Here is a 14,104-nt window from a genome sequence, read left to right on the forward strand (position 1 = left end):
TTTTCTGTAGGTCATAGGGCCTGCGCTGGTGTGACCCTGGCGAAGATGGAACTGTTCCTGTTCTTTACGGTTCTGGTCCAAAAATTCAAGTTTCAAGTTCCACCGAATGTCAGTGAATTGGGGCTTGAGTCGAGTGTGGGTGGTACTTCATTCCCTAAGTACCCTTATGTGTGTGCAGTCCCTTACTGAATTACGCAATGATTTTCCTGTTGTCTTCTGTAATCACTTCTAGAAATATGTGGGGTTTTTTTTTTACATAGTGTCTCTAATGTTTGTCATTGGGCTGAGATATCCGGGTGAAGTTTACGGTGTGTCTCCAACACACCCTGTTATTAATGCACAAACAGGGCGGACGGTTCAGGGAGTTGAGAGATACACCATGAGTTGTCAGGTTCCAGAACTTGCTGGGTGGGTTTTCCTACCAAGCCAAGAGTCCCATTTACATCACACAAAGATATCTCACCATTAACCTCCTGATTCCATTAAGAACTTTCTGAGTTTGCTTCTTAATCACCCATTGACTGCACTGAAGGAAATATCAGCTCAAACTTCATCTGGAGAGTGAGTGGGTTTCATCTAAGCAGCAGGGTGTTTGTCAGTAAATTGTGGTAGGTGAGTTTCCATTTTATTAATGGTGCATTTGCTAATTATGATTGATGGTTGTATTCCAGGTTTAGTGAAATTATTCCCCTCTCCATTGCAAAAATTGTTCCTGTTTTATGACACTGATCATTTAAGATCACTCAGCCTCTTCCACCCCCAGCTGCTCCTTTTGTTTAATACACATTAGTGTGCAGTCATTTCACTGTTCTACAAGAACCATGTTAATGGGAAGATCAGCGAATACATTCCTGGAAGCTTCTTCATTTGACCTCTCACCTCCAGCTGCTCCAACCATGTGAAGCTTCCATTGGTCGTCCAACACGCCTGTTCCCACTGTGCCCAGCCAACGAATGGAGTTGAACGTCTTTGTTGAATGCCAGCCATTTATCCCCATCATACATCTGATAAACGGTTCAAAGAATGAAAAAGCGAAGTGTAATTATTTGATGCTCCAATAATTATTCTCTCGGTTGGTCCGAGCAATGTTCTGAAAATTAAACTTGAATCCATGGCGACACCAGAGTAATCGTAAAATAGAGCAACGATGACGATGAAGGTGACCATTTGACCCATTGAATCCATGTTGTCTTTTTGTAAATCTAGCAACTCAGTCCCATTCTAGAACATAGAACATAGAACATTACAGCGCAGAACAGGCCCTTCGGCCCACGATGTTGCGCCGACCAGCTTTTAAAAAAAACACTAACCCACTAATCTAAACCAATCCCATTTCGTCCATAAATCTATCCACAGATCTCTTAAACGCCCCCAAACTAGGAGCATTTACAACTGCAGCTGGCAGGGCATTCCAGTCCCTCACCACCCTCTGGGTAAAGAACCTACCCCTGACATCAGTCCTATAACTACCCCCCCTTAATTTAAAGTCGTGCCCCCTCATTCTAGCTTTCTCCATCCTAGGAAAAAGGCTGTCACTATCTACCCTGTCTAAACCTCTAATCATCTTATATGTTTCAATAAGGTCCCCTCTTAGCCGCCTTCTTTCCAGCGAAAACAACCCCAAAACTCTCAGTCTCTCCTCATAGGATCTCCCCACCATACCAGGCAACATCCTGGTAAACCTCCTCTGCACCCTCTCCAAAGCCTCTACATCCTTCCTGTAATGTGGGGACCAGAACTGCACACAATACTCCAAGTGCGGCCGCACCAGAGTTGTGTACAGTTGCATCATGACGCTGCGACTCCTAAATTCAATCCCCCTACCAATAAACGCCAAGACACCGTATGCCTTCTTAACAACCTTATCTACTTGATTCCCAACTTTCAGGGATCTATGTACACATACACCTAGATCCCTCTGCTCCTCCACACTATTCAAAGTCCTCCCGTTAGCCCTATACTCAACACATCTGTTATTCCTACCGAAATGAATTACCTCACACTTCTCCACATTAAACTCCATCCGCCACCTCGCGGCCCAGCTCTGCAACCTTTCTAAGTCACCCTGCAAACTATGACACCCTTCCTCACAATCTACCACACCTCCGACTTTGGTGTCATCAGCAAACTTACTAATCCACCCAACTATACCCTCATCCAGATCATTAATAAAAATTACAAACAGCAGTGGCCCCAAAACAGATCCCTGAGGCACACCGCTCGTAACCGAACTCCATGACGAATATTTACCATCAACCACCACCCTCTGTCTCCTATCTGCTAGCCAATTCCTGATCCAATTACCTAGATCACCCCCAATCCCATACATCTGCATTTTCTGCAGAAGCCTACCATGGTGAACCTTATCAAACGCCTTACTAAAATCCATATACACCACGTCAACTGCCTTACCCCTATCCACCTCTTTGGTCACTTTCTCAAAGAACTCGATAAGGTTAGTAAGGCACGACCTACCCGCTACAAAACCATGCTGACTGTCTCTAATTAATTCATTACTCTCCAAATAACTATAAATCCTGTCTCTAATAATCCTTTCCAAAACCTTACCCACCACAGAAGTAAGACTCACCGGTCTATAATTCCCAGGGAAGTCTCTTCTCCCTTTCTTAAACAATGGGACAACATTTGCTGTCCTCCAATCTTCCGGTACTATACCAGAGACCAACGACGACCTGAAGATCAGGGCCAGAGGCTCCGCAATCACCTCTCTTGCCTCCCAGAGAATCCTAGGGTAAATCCCATCTGGACCAGGGGACTTATCTATTTTCAAACCCTCTAAAATATCCAGCACATCCCCCGTATCAACTGCAATACTATCTATTTTACACCCCTGCACCCCAGTGTCCTCCTCAGCTACATTCATGTCCCCTTGCGTGAACACCGAAGAGAAATATTGGTTCAACGCCTCTCCAATCTCCTCTGGTTCCACACACAACTTCCCTCTACTGTCTGTAACTGGCCCTAATCTTGCCCTAACCAACCTTCTGTTCTTGACATACCTGTAAAACGCCTTAGGGTTCTCCTTAATCCTATCAGCCAAAGTCATCTCATGTCCTCTTTTAGTCCTTCTTAACTCCCTCTTCAACTCCCTCCTAGCCAATCTAAAACTTTCTAATGCACTACCTGAGCCCTCGAGCCTCATCCGAACATAAGCCTCCTTTTTCTTCCTAACCAACGAATCAACTTTTTTAGTGCACCACGGTTCCCTGGGCCTACCAAATCCTCCTTGCCTGACAGGGACATACCTATCACAGACCCGCAGTAGCTGCTCCTTGAAAAATCTCCACATCTTGGACGTTCCCAGTCCCTGTAATCTCCTAGTCCAACCAATGCTTCCCAATTCTCTCCTAATAGCCTCATAATTACCCTTCCCCCAGCTGAAACTACTGACCCGAGGTTCATGCCTATCCCTTTCCATCACTAAGGTGAACGTAATCGAATTGTGGTCACTATCCCCAAAATGCACACCAACTTCCAAGTCTAGCACCTGGTCTGGCTCATTACCCAGCACCAAATCCAATATAGCCTCACCTCTAGTCGGCCTATCTACATACTGAGTCAAAAAACCTTCCTGCACACTTTGAACAAAAACTGACCCCTCTAACGAGCTAGAGCTATAGCAATTCCAATCAACATGAGTAAAGTTAAAGTCCCCCATAACAATTACCCTATTACTTTCACTCCTAACAAGGATCATCTCCGCAATCCTTTCCTCAACCTCTCTAGAACTTTTTGGAGGTCTATAAAAGACTCCCAACAGGGTGACCTCTCCTCTCCTATTTCTAATCTCCGCCCATACTACCTCAACAGACAAGTCCTCATCAAAGTTCCTCTCTGACACTGTGATACAGTCCTTGACCAATAATGCTACCCCACCCCCCCTTCTACCTCCTTCTCTACTCCGACTAAAGCATTTGTACCCCGGGACCTGCAACATCCATTCCTGACCCTGCTCTATCCAAGTCTCTGAAATGGCCACAACATCAAAGTCCCAGGTACTGGTCCACGCTGCAAGTTCATCCACTTTATTGCGAATACTCCTCGCATTAAAGTATACGCATTTCAAACCCTGCTCCGCCCCACCCCCACAATGCCGTGCATTGCAGTCCCCATCTATGCCCCCCTCACTTTCACCCCCTCTACTCAGGATCCCACCCCCCCTCTGAATCAGTTTAAACCACTCCGCATAACCTTCGCAAATTTACCCCCCAGGATATTTGTTCCCCTCTGGTTCAGGTGTAGCCCATCCCTCTTATAGAGGTCCCACCTTCCCCAGAACGAGCCCCAATTGCTCAAGTACTTGAACCCCTCCCTCCTGCACCATCCCCTCAGCCACGAGTTCAAACTTTCCCTCTCTCTATTCCTCTCTAAACTATCCCGTGGCACAGGCAAGAGTCCAGAGATAACCACTCTGTCTGACTTGGCCTTTAGCTTCCACCCCAACTCCATGAATCTCTGCTTAATATCCCCTTCCCTTAGCCTCCCTATATCATGCGTTCCCACATGAATTATAACTTGGGGTTGATCTCCCTCTCCCCTGAGAGTCTTGAATATCCTCTCTGATACATCCCGGACCCCAGCCCCTGGTAGGCAACACACCAGCCCTGAGTCCCTATCATTGCTACCGACTCTCCTATCCGTCCCTTTAACGGTGGAGTCCCCAATCACAAGACCCAATCTTTTGCAACCCCTAACCACCTGAGCTTTTGCAATAGGCTCATCCCCAGAGACCTGCTCCCTTTGGCTATCCCCAGTTGATTCCTCCTCAACTGCAGCCTCCAGGACCGAAAACCTATTTTGGAGGGGAACAGCCCCAGGGGATTGTCCCACCACATTCTTCTTTCCTCTCCTCGTGGCAGTGACCCAAGACTGGTTTCTAGGAGTGACTATCTCCTTATAACTCCTATCAATGTCCACCTCTGCCTCCCGAATTATGCGGAGTTCCTCTAATTCCACCTCCAACTCCTTTACACGCTCCTCCAGAAGCTTCAATCTAACACACTTCTTGCAAGTAAAATCCCCTGAAACACTACTGGAGTCCCTCACCACATACATCCCACAGGAGATGCAGCACACTGCCTGAACTGCCATCCCTGAAACAATTACCAGCAGAAAAAAAAATAAAAAATATTAAAAAGAAAACTTACCCACACTTATAATTTAGGTTAGAGGAGGTGGGAGGGTGGGATTCTCTACCAGTGTAGAGGATCGGGTATCCTCTCTACACTAATTTATAGGGTTAGGGGCCCGAAAAAAAACTACAACTCCCGGCAAGCGTCCTAGTGACGACTTCCGGTTTCTAACTAATTTAAAAAAAACCCGCCGAAACTCGCAACTTTAAAACTAAAAATAAAAGTTAAACAGTATAAACAGAAAAATATACCTTCTGTCCCTATATTCCTGTTGGTCTGGAAGTGAATTTCCCTGAAGTTCCCAACCATTTTCCTTTTCGAACCATTGATTGTCTCTGCTTTGATCATCCTTTTAAACAGAGAATTTCAGCTCTTTACTGCTTCTGTGTAAAAATGTTCTTTATCACCCTGAATCTAAACCTTTGTCCCCTCGTCTTGACTCATCAGTTGATGGGAACAGTTTTTCCTTGACTATCTTATTTAACCTAAGATTGTTTGTTCAACAGAGACAGAAGAGAAGTTTGAAGACAGCATGGAAGTTAAAGAGAGCACATTAATTAGTAATGGCAGTGTCAGTAATCATAGTACCAGACAGATCAGCCAGAAGCAAGACAGAGAGCAAGGGAAGTCCAGATTAAACAGAATTTATTTCAGTGCAAGAAGCCTGATGGGCAAGGCAAATTAACTCAGGGCATTGATGGGTATGTGGGACTGGGATATTATAACAATTACTGAAACATGGCTAAGGGAGAGACAGGACTGGCAGCTTAATGTTCCAAGGTACAGATGCTACAGGAAAGATAGAACAGGAGGTAAGATTAGAGAAAACATCATAGCCGTGCTGAGAGGGGATATATCCGAGGGTTCGGCAATTGAGTCTATATGGGTAGAAATGAGAAATAAGAAGGGGGAAATCACTTTCATAGGGTTGTACTGTAGGCCGTCAAATAATCAATGAGAAATTGAGGAGCAAACATATAAGGAGATTACAGATATCTCCAAGAAAAATAGAGTGGTAATAATCAGAGATTTGAATTTTCCCAACATTGACTGGGACAACCATAGTATTAGAGAGCCGGATGGAGTGAAATTTGTTGAGTGTATTCAGGAGGAATTTCTCATTCAGTATGTGGATGGCCCGACTAGAGAGGGGGCAAAACTTGACCTCCTCTTGGGAAATAAGGAAGGGCAGGTGACCGAAATGTTGGTGAGGGATCACTTTGGGACCAGTGACCATAATTCTATTAGTTTTAAGGTAGCTCTGGAGAATGATAGGTCTGTGCCAAAAGTTAATATTCTAAATTGGGGCAAGGCCAGTTTTGATGGTATCAGGCAGGATCTTTCAAAAGTTAATTGGGGGAGTGTGTGGGAAGTAAAAGGAACGCCAGGTAAGTGGCATGCTTTCAAAAGTGTATTAACCAGGGTTCAGGGTAAACAATTCCTCTTAGAGTGAAGGGCAAGGCTGGCAGAAGTTGGGAACACTGGATGATTCGGGATATTGAGGCCCTGGTTAAGAAGAAGAAAGAGGCACATGATGTGCATCGGCAGCTGGGATCAAGTGAATCTCGTGAAAAGTATAGGTGGTGTAGGAATATAGTTAAGAGAGAAATGAGGAGGGCAAAAAGGGGACACAAAATTGTTTTGGCAGATAAGGCAAAGGAGAATCCAAAGAGCTTCTACAAATACATAAAGGGCAAAAGACTAAGAAGGGGGAGAGTAGGGCCCCTTACGGATCAACAAGGCAATCTATGTGCAGATCCACAAGAGATGACTGAGATCCTAAATGAATATTTCCCATCAGTATTTAGACAAGGTAGATAGTCAGTATCTTTTCCCAAAGGTAGGGGAGTCTAAAACTAGAAGGCATAGGTTTAAGAGAGGGGAGAGATATAAAAGTGTCCAGTGGGGCAATTTTTTCATACAGAGGGTGGTGAGTGTCTGGAACAAGCTGCCAGAGGTAGTAATAGTGGCAGGTACAATTTTATCTTTTAAAAAGCATTTCAATAGTTACATGGATACTATGGGTATAGAGGGATATGGGCCAAATGCGGGCAATTGGGTTTAGCTTAGTGGTTGAAAGAAAAGGGGGGTATGGACAAGTTTCCATGCTGTAAACCTCTATGACTCTACAACCTTCTATTCTACTGCTGAGGCATGTCCATTCCAGGGGAAGACTCTACCCATTATTATTCAATCCAGATTTTCACGGAAGCCCAAGGAGCCTGTGTTGAAGTCGCTTTGCTCTCCAGGTTCATTGACAGACATCTTAACACTTCATCAGTGTCCATTTTTAAATCAGTAAAGACAATTCCAGAAGCTTCCATACAGGCACAGTTCATGTTCAAAGTTATGAATATGAGCTGCATTTTACTGGGCAAGATATCGAGACATGCATCATCCACCAATTTTTCGGTTCCTTACCATCCTTTCCATCATTGTTCAAGTTGCTGGTTCCCTGGAGTGTAGGGAATGTGAGAATGACCTTCCCAACCTGCACGCTGTGTGACATTGTGGATTGATTTGCAAGGTAAATTTTTGGAATGAGAATTTGGATGTCACAGATTCATGTAAGGAAATGTTTCCCTCACCTTTTCCACGTGTGACCCCATTTAACTCCTTCAACCTTCTGTGACCCCAGAGTGAAGATTTGGGTGGTATGAGAGTTATAGCTGGAGGAGATTCAGCTCTTGTGCGATAGGGGGATTATTAATGGACTATTAGTGTATCTGGGCACTGATTATTGATCTAATAGCATTATGATTATTGACACAATTGGCAAATGATTTTAATATAATCCTGATTATTAATGTAAGAGGATATTGATGAATTATGCAGTAAGATCCTGATTGTTGCTGCAATAGACACGTGACTATTGATAGAATCCTGATTATTAATGTTGCAATATTCAGAATCTTAAAGTAATCGGACTGTGATTTGGAATGTAATGTGTACCTGGTTATTAGTGTCATAGGATTCTCAGCATGATGTGTTACAATCTTCACAGTTGATACAATAAAATTCCAATTATTAATCCAATTGTGTGATGATTATTAATGTATTGTAATCCTGACTGTTGGTGATTCCTGATTGTTGAAGAAATCGACATTCTTGTCAAAGAAAACCAAACACCGTTGGGACGATCTTACCAAAAAATGTCCGAGTGTCAAAAGAACGTGAAAACGGGAGAAATGCGCACCTTTTCTTGTGCGATTTTGAAATTGAATCTTACCTGAGTCTGTTAAAACAAATGGGGACAAACATGTTTTCTGGCAGCAGGGGGACTGGGTGGGTCAAGCTCGCCTGAAAGCCGCTGATAGGGGCAGACAGTTCAATTACAACAGTCACAGCCTCCCCCAACTACTGCAGAACTTCTGGCTGATTTACCACGTATTTACCCTGCTAATCCCCCTGACTCTGAGGGTCAATTTATCAACCTAACCTATGCATCTTTGGAGTGTAGAATCGCACCCGGGTCTGTGGCGCTGTGAGGCAGCAGTATTAACCAGTTTGCTTCTATGAATTCAGTTCAAAGTGAAACAGTTAGAAATATAAATAGAGAGAAAGGAAAAAGAGAACTTTTCTGAGTGAAATGGCAATGAAACATCTTGAATTTGAGGCAGAAAAACAAAGACAGGGGAAACAGGAAAAAGGAAAGGAAAGAGAATTCCAACAAGGACAAGCAGAGAGGCGGAAGAGAGAGACCTGCAGACTGGGTTTTTGCGACTCATGCACAAGGACCCCCAGGTCCCTCTGCACCGTAGCGTGCTGCAGCTTTTCGCCCTGTAAGTAGTAGTCCTCCCTACTATTATTCCTGCCAAAGTGGATAACCTCACACTTGCCAACATTGTATTCCATCTGCCAGGTGCTCGCCCACTTGCTCAGCCTATCTAGCTCACTCTGCAGACTTTCTACACCCTCCGCACAATTTAATGTTCCATTTATCTTTGTGTCATCAGCAAATATCGACACCTTACACTCAGCTCCCTCCTCCAGATCATCTGTATAAATGGTAAATAGCTGAGGCCCCAGCACCGATCCCTGGGGCACTCCACTAGTCACCAACCGCCAATCCGAATAGCACCCATTGACACCCATTTTGGGTTTGAGATGGATGGAAAATGGGAAAGTTTGAAAAAAGGTAAGAGAAGGAATGGTTGAAAGTTCCAGTGTTGCAAGTTTCATTTGCTGCTTTGCATTCTTGATGATAGGCCCTCAACATGATCTTGTGAGCCACAGTTCTAATGCCCCCTGCAATTCTGGATGGTGCACAGTTGAGTTAAACTGTTTTACTCCTATCCATAACTTCCTTGAATAATGTCAATGTAAAATTTGATCCTTGATGTGATTGTGGGTGGCCGTATCTCGTGAAAGAATTAAGTCACTTCTCCACAATCCTTTAAGCTCCGATATTGTGTAATGGAAAGGCCTCTAGTAGACACATCCAATATGGTTGATAAATGTTGATTCCCACTTTTTGTTTCACAGACAAGTCCTATACAATCAGTTAAGACACTTGTAAAAGGATTCCTCAAATGCCGGAATGGGTATTAAGGGAGTTGGTTTTATCTCCATTTGATGTTTTCCTATTACCTGACATGTGTGACATGACTGGCAAAACTCAAGCACATCTTTCTGCAGTCCAAGCAAATAAAAATGCTTTTGTATTTTTCCCTTACTCCCACATAAGCTTCCAGTGTTACCATACGTGTGATCCGTAACAAGACTTTTCTATAAACTAACAGTCGTACAATTTCATACAATCATAGATCCTACAGTGAAGAAGAAAGACATTTGGCCCATTGAGTCTACATGAACAGAATCCCACCCAGGAGCACCCAGAAGAAACCCACGCGGACACAGTGAGAACATGCAAACTCCATACATTCATTGACCATATTGGATGTGTCTGCTAGAGGCCTTTCCATTACACAATATAAGACCTTAAGGGGTTGTGGAGAAGTGACTTAATTTTTCTATTATATACGGACCACTCACAGATATACAATTAGATCAAGGATCAAATTTTACATTGACATTGTTCAAGGAAGTTATGAATAGGAGTAAAACAGTTTAACTCAACTGCAGGGGGCTTTAGAACTGTGGCATCACAAGATCATATTGAGAGCCAATAGTCAAGAATATCCAGAAGATTAGGATAAAGGAATTCCATTTATAGATTTTTTGCACTAAATGAATCAACTAAATTTAGTCCGTGTGAGTTGATTCTCAGACCAATTAAATTGATCAAAGAGAAATTGTTCAGTGTTCTGAGGCTACATTATTGGACTATGTATTTTAGAGAATTCTAGAGAAAGATGGAATACAACTGGTGAGTTGGCTAAACAGCATTTAAAAGTGATACAGCATGTGATGAAACAGGAAGCAGATAGGAAACCAAGAACCTCTAGTTTTGCTCATAGGGATAAAGTCTTAGTATGACTACCAATGGTCGGTGAACCTTTAAAACCAAAGTTTGGTAGGTCTTATCAAATCAAAAGTCAATTGACTGAAGTGAATTATTTGATAAAAATGCCAGATAGGAGAAAAATTCACAGAGTGCGTCATGTGGACAGTCTCAAATAGTATTTTGATTGGGAAGGCAAGCAGAAGTAGGATGTGTTAGCGCTTACAACTCAGAGTGAATAACCAAATCCAAATGATTCTGAATTTGATATTCTCCAAGTCAAATTGAATAATGAGGAAGTTATCAGAATTGGAATAAATCATTGAATTACATTCCTGAGAGAAATCAAAGTGACCTGAAAGAGTTATTAAAATCACATGGAGAGGTATGTGTAAATAAGTGGGGAATTACTAAAAATATTGTGCTTGAGATAGTTGTCGCAAATGCTGTTCCAACTGAGCAATATCCAAATTGACTTCATCCTCTCACCTTGGCACAGGTTCAGAAGGAGAGACTGATCTTTGCTCAGTCTGTGATGCAGCAACTGAAAGTTTTGATCCAACATGTAAAACTGATGAAGGAGGAGAAGAAGAACCAGCTGCTGGACAATGATGTGAATAAGGAAAGGGAGCAGGTGTGGAGACAAATACAAGACAAGTTGACTGATTTGGAAACTGTTCCTGAGTTGTAGAAATTTCCTGAACATAAAATGCAGGATTGTCAAAAACAGCTCATCATTTATGCGAAGGAAAATGTAGATCAACAATCACATCTGACCTTAATATGGAGATTGAAAAGCTGAAATGTTTTACTACTGAAGACAAAAGGAAAGGTCAATGATGTGAAGTGAGACTGTTTGCTGAAAATGTACTATCAATCAAAATGAACTGTGGAATAATGAACATGTGCGGTTTGCACAGTTGTGTATATCCAAAGAAACAGTCCTGTTCACAGCCAGGGTTCAATAAATTGCAATGATTTTCATAACAGTGTAACTGCCATGTGATCTCTGGAACTATGGTTGCAATGGCTTCTGACTCCAAGGAAGACAATCTGCTACATCTTTGTCACAAAGTGTGTAGAAGGTGATGGTGAAAATCCAGAGCAATGAAAAGAGTTGAATTGCTTGACAGAAGATCTATATCCAGTTAACAGGAGCAGGGACAATGATAACATGACCTTTCTGGATGGCCCTGACCAAACAGATGTGAAGTTGAGGAAATATGCAAAGCAACAGACTACCTTTGACAACACCTGTGAACAATTCAATCTTCGGGGAAAAGAACACTTCATTTCGACATTGCAAAACTCCAGAAATCAGAAGAACTGGATGGACTGAGTGGAATCAGCTGCCATCGGTGGTGGTAGATGCGAACTCGCTGGGGTCTTTTAAAAGACTTCTGAATGAGTATATGGGATTTAGTGGGATTGAGAGTTACAGATAGTTCTCTGATAGGTATGGGTGTGATCGGCGCAACTTGTGGGCCGAAGGGCCTGTTTGTGCTGTAGTGTTCTATGTTCTATGTATGTTCTATGATTCACAAAGGAATTTAAAAAGCAAATCAGAAGTTTGCATCCAATATCAAATTTTACCCCTCAGATTCTGCCTAGCTCCCTGAGGATATTACCAGAATTAATTTATAATTATAACGATGAAAGTAAACTCAGACTTGGAATCAAAGCAGGATTAAGGACTGAGGCAAGTTTTTGGAATGGAAAGAGGACGCAGCTGAGCAATAGAAATGTATCAAGAAAGAAAGACGAGAGAATGTGATTGCTGATGTTTTATCACAAAATTGATGAAAGGAGAAGGAATGATCAATGGTGGAAGTAAAGGACTGTACTACTGTTATTATTGCATGTTTGGATTTTATAAAATGTATATGTAATATATATATTGTAGAGTACTAATAGTGTGGAAATAATGATTTTGGAAAATGCTGAAATCTTTGCATATTGATTGTTCATTTCTTTCTTAAGGGAATGTGAGATGATTTTGTGCCTTTAAGAAATATATTTTGGTCATGATTTTGGTGCAGGATCTGTTTTAGTAGCTTATTCGAACTGGCCACTAGCTCTCTATGTTGCAGATCTGTAATGTTACAGCAGCAGCATAATTTTCCTAATTTGTAAAGTGTTGGTTTCAATCTTAACTAATGTTGTTCTGTTATTTTAGTGTTCCCATGATATTATTGACTGACAGGAAAATCAGGTGACTGGCTGGAGCTAGGCTTATATAGAGAGATCAAACTCTGATGTTGCTTGGAGTTATTAGATTTGCTTTTGGAAAAGCAAATTGCGTGGAATGTGCGGAAAGTCTGCAGAGAGATCTGGTTAGGCTGAGTGAGTGGGCAAGGACCTGGCAGATGGAGTATAACATTAGCAAATGTGAGGTTATCCACTTTGGTAGAAATAATAGTAGGAGGGATTATTATTTAAAGGGTGAAAAGCTACAGTGCAGGGGGACCTGGGGGTCTTTGTGCATGAATCGCAAAAACTCCGTCTGCAGGTGCAGCAGGTGATCAAGAAGGCGAATGGAATATTGGCCTTTATAGCGAGGGGGTTAGAATATAAAAGTAGGGAGGTCTTGCTGCAACTGTACAGGGCACTGGTGAGGCCGCAATTGGAGTAGTGTGTGCAGTTTTGGTCCCCTTATTTGCGGAAGGATATATTGGCCTTGGAGGGAGTACAAAGAAGGTTCACCAGGCTAATACCGGAGATGAGGGGGTTAGCTTATGAGGAGAGATTGAATAGACTGGGCCTGTACTCGTTAGAGTTTAGAAGGCTGAGGGGGTATCTTATTAAGACATATAATGAAGGGGCTAGATAGGGTAGAGGTAGAGAGATTCTTCCCGCTTAGAAAGGAAAACAGAACTAGAAGGCACAGTCTCAAAATAAGGTGGGGGGGGGGTCACTTTAGAACGGAGTTGATGAGGAACTTCTTCACTGAATGGGTGGTGAATCTCTGGAATTCTCTACCCATTGAAGTGGTGGAGGCTACCTCGCTAAATATATTTAAGCCATGGGTAGATAGATTTCTGATAGACAAGGGAATTAGGGTTATGGGGAGAAAGCGGGAAAGTGGAACTGATCTGCTTCAGATCAGCCATGATCTTATTGAATGGTGGGGCAGGCTCGAAGGGCTAGTTGGTCTACTCCTGCTCCTATTTCTTATGTTCTTATGTTCTAGAGAGCAGTGCCTCTCTTTCACTTTCTGGAGATGGATCCTGGAATCCACCTGGAAATAATTCTCCTCTGACATACTGATGTTTGGGTGCGGATCTTTTCTGGAGGTGATTGTATGACAGTCAGATGACAGATTTCTCTTGGTTATATTTTAACTGTGTTCTTAAATAAAGTTTGATTTGATAGAGGCTCCCCACTGGGTCAATTGTATCATACCTGGAGTGGAATAACTTATGCAAACCCAAGTGCCAAAATCATAAAATATTCGGTTCCATGCTGTGCATTCACTTGTCAGGGTTGCAGTCTGTTTCTCTCTGTCTTTGAACTGCAGCCTGTTGTTTTAGTTGCCCAATTGTTCAGA

This window comes from Carcharhinus amblyrhynchos, chromosome 18, assembly GCF_965287045.1.
Source record: "Carcharhinus amblyrhynchos chromosome 18, sCarAmb.v2.hapA, whole genome shotgun sequence".
Lineage (NCBI taxonomy): Eukaryota > Metazoa > Chordata > Chondrichthyes > Carcharhiniformes > Carcharhinidae > Carcharhinus > Carcharhinus amblyrhynchos.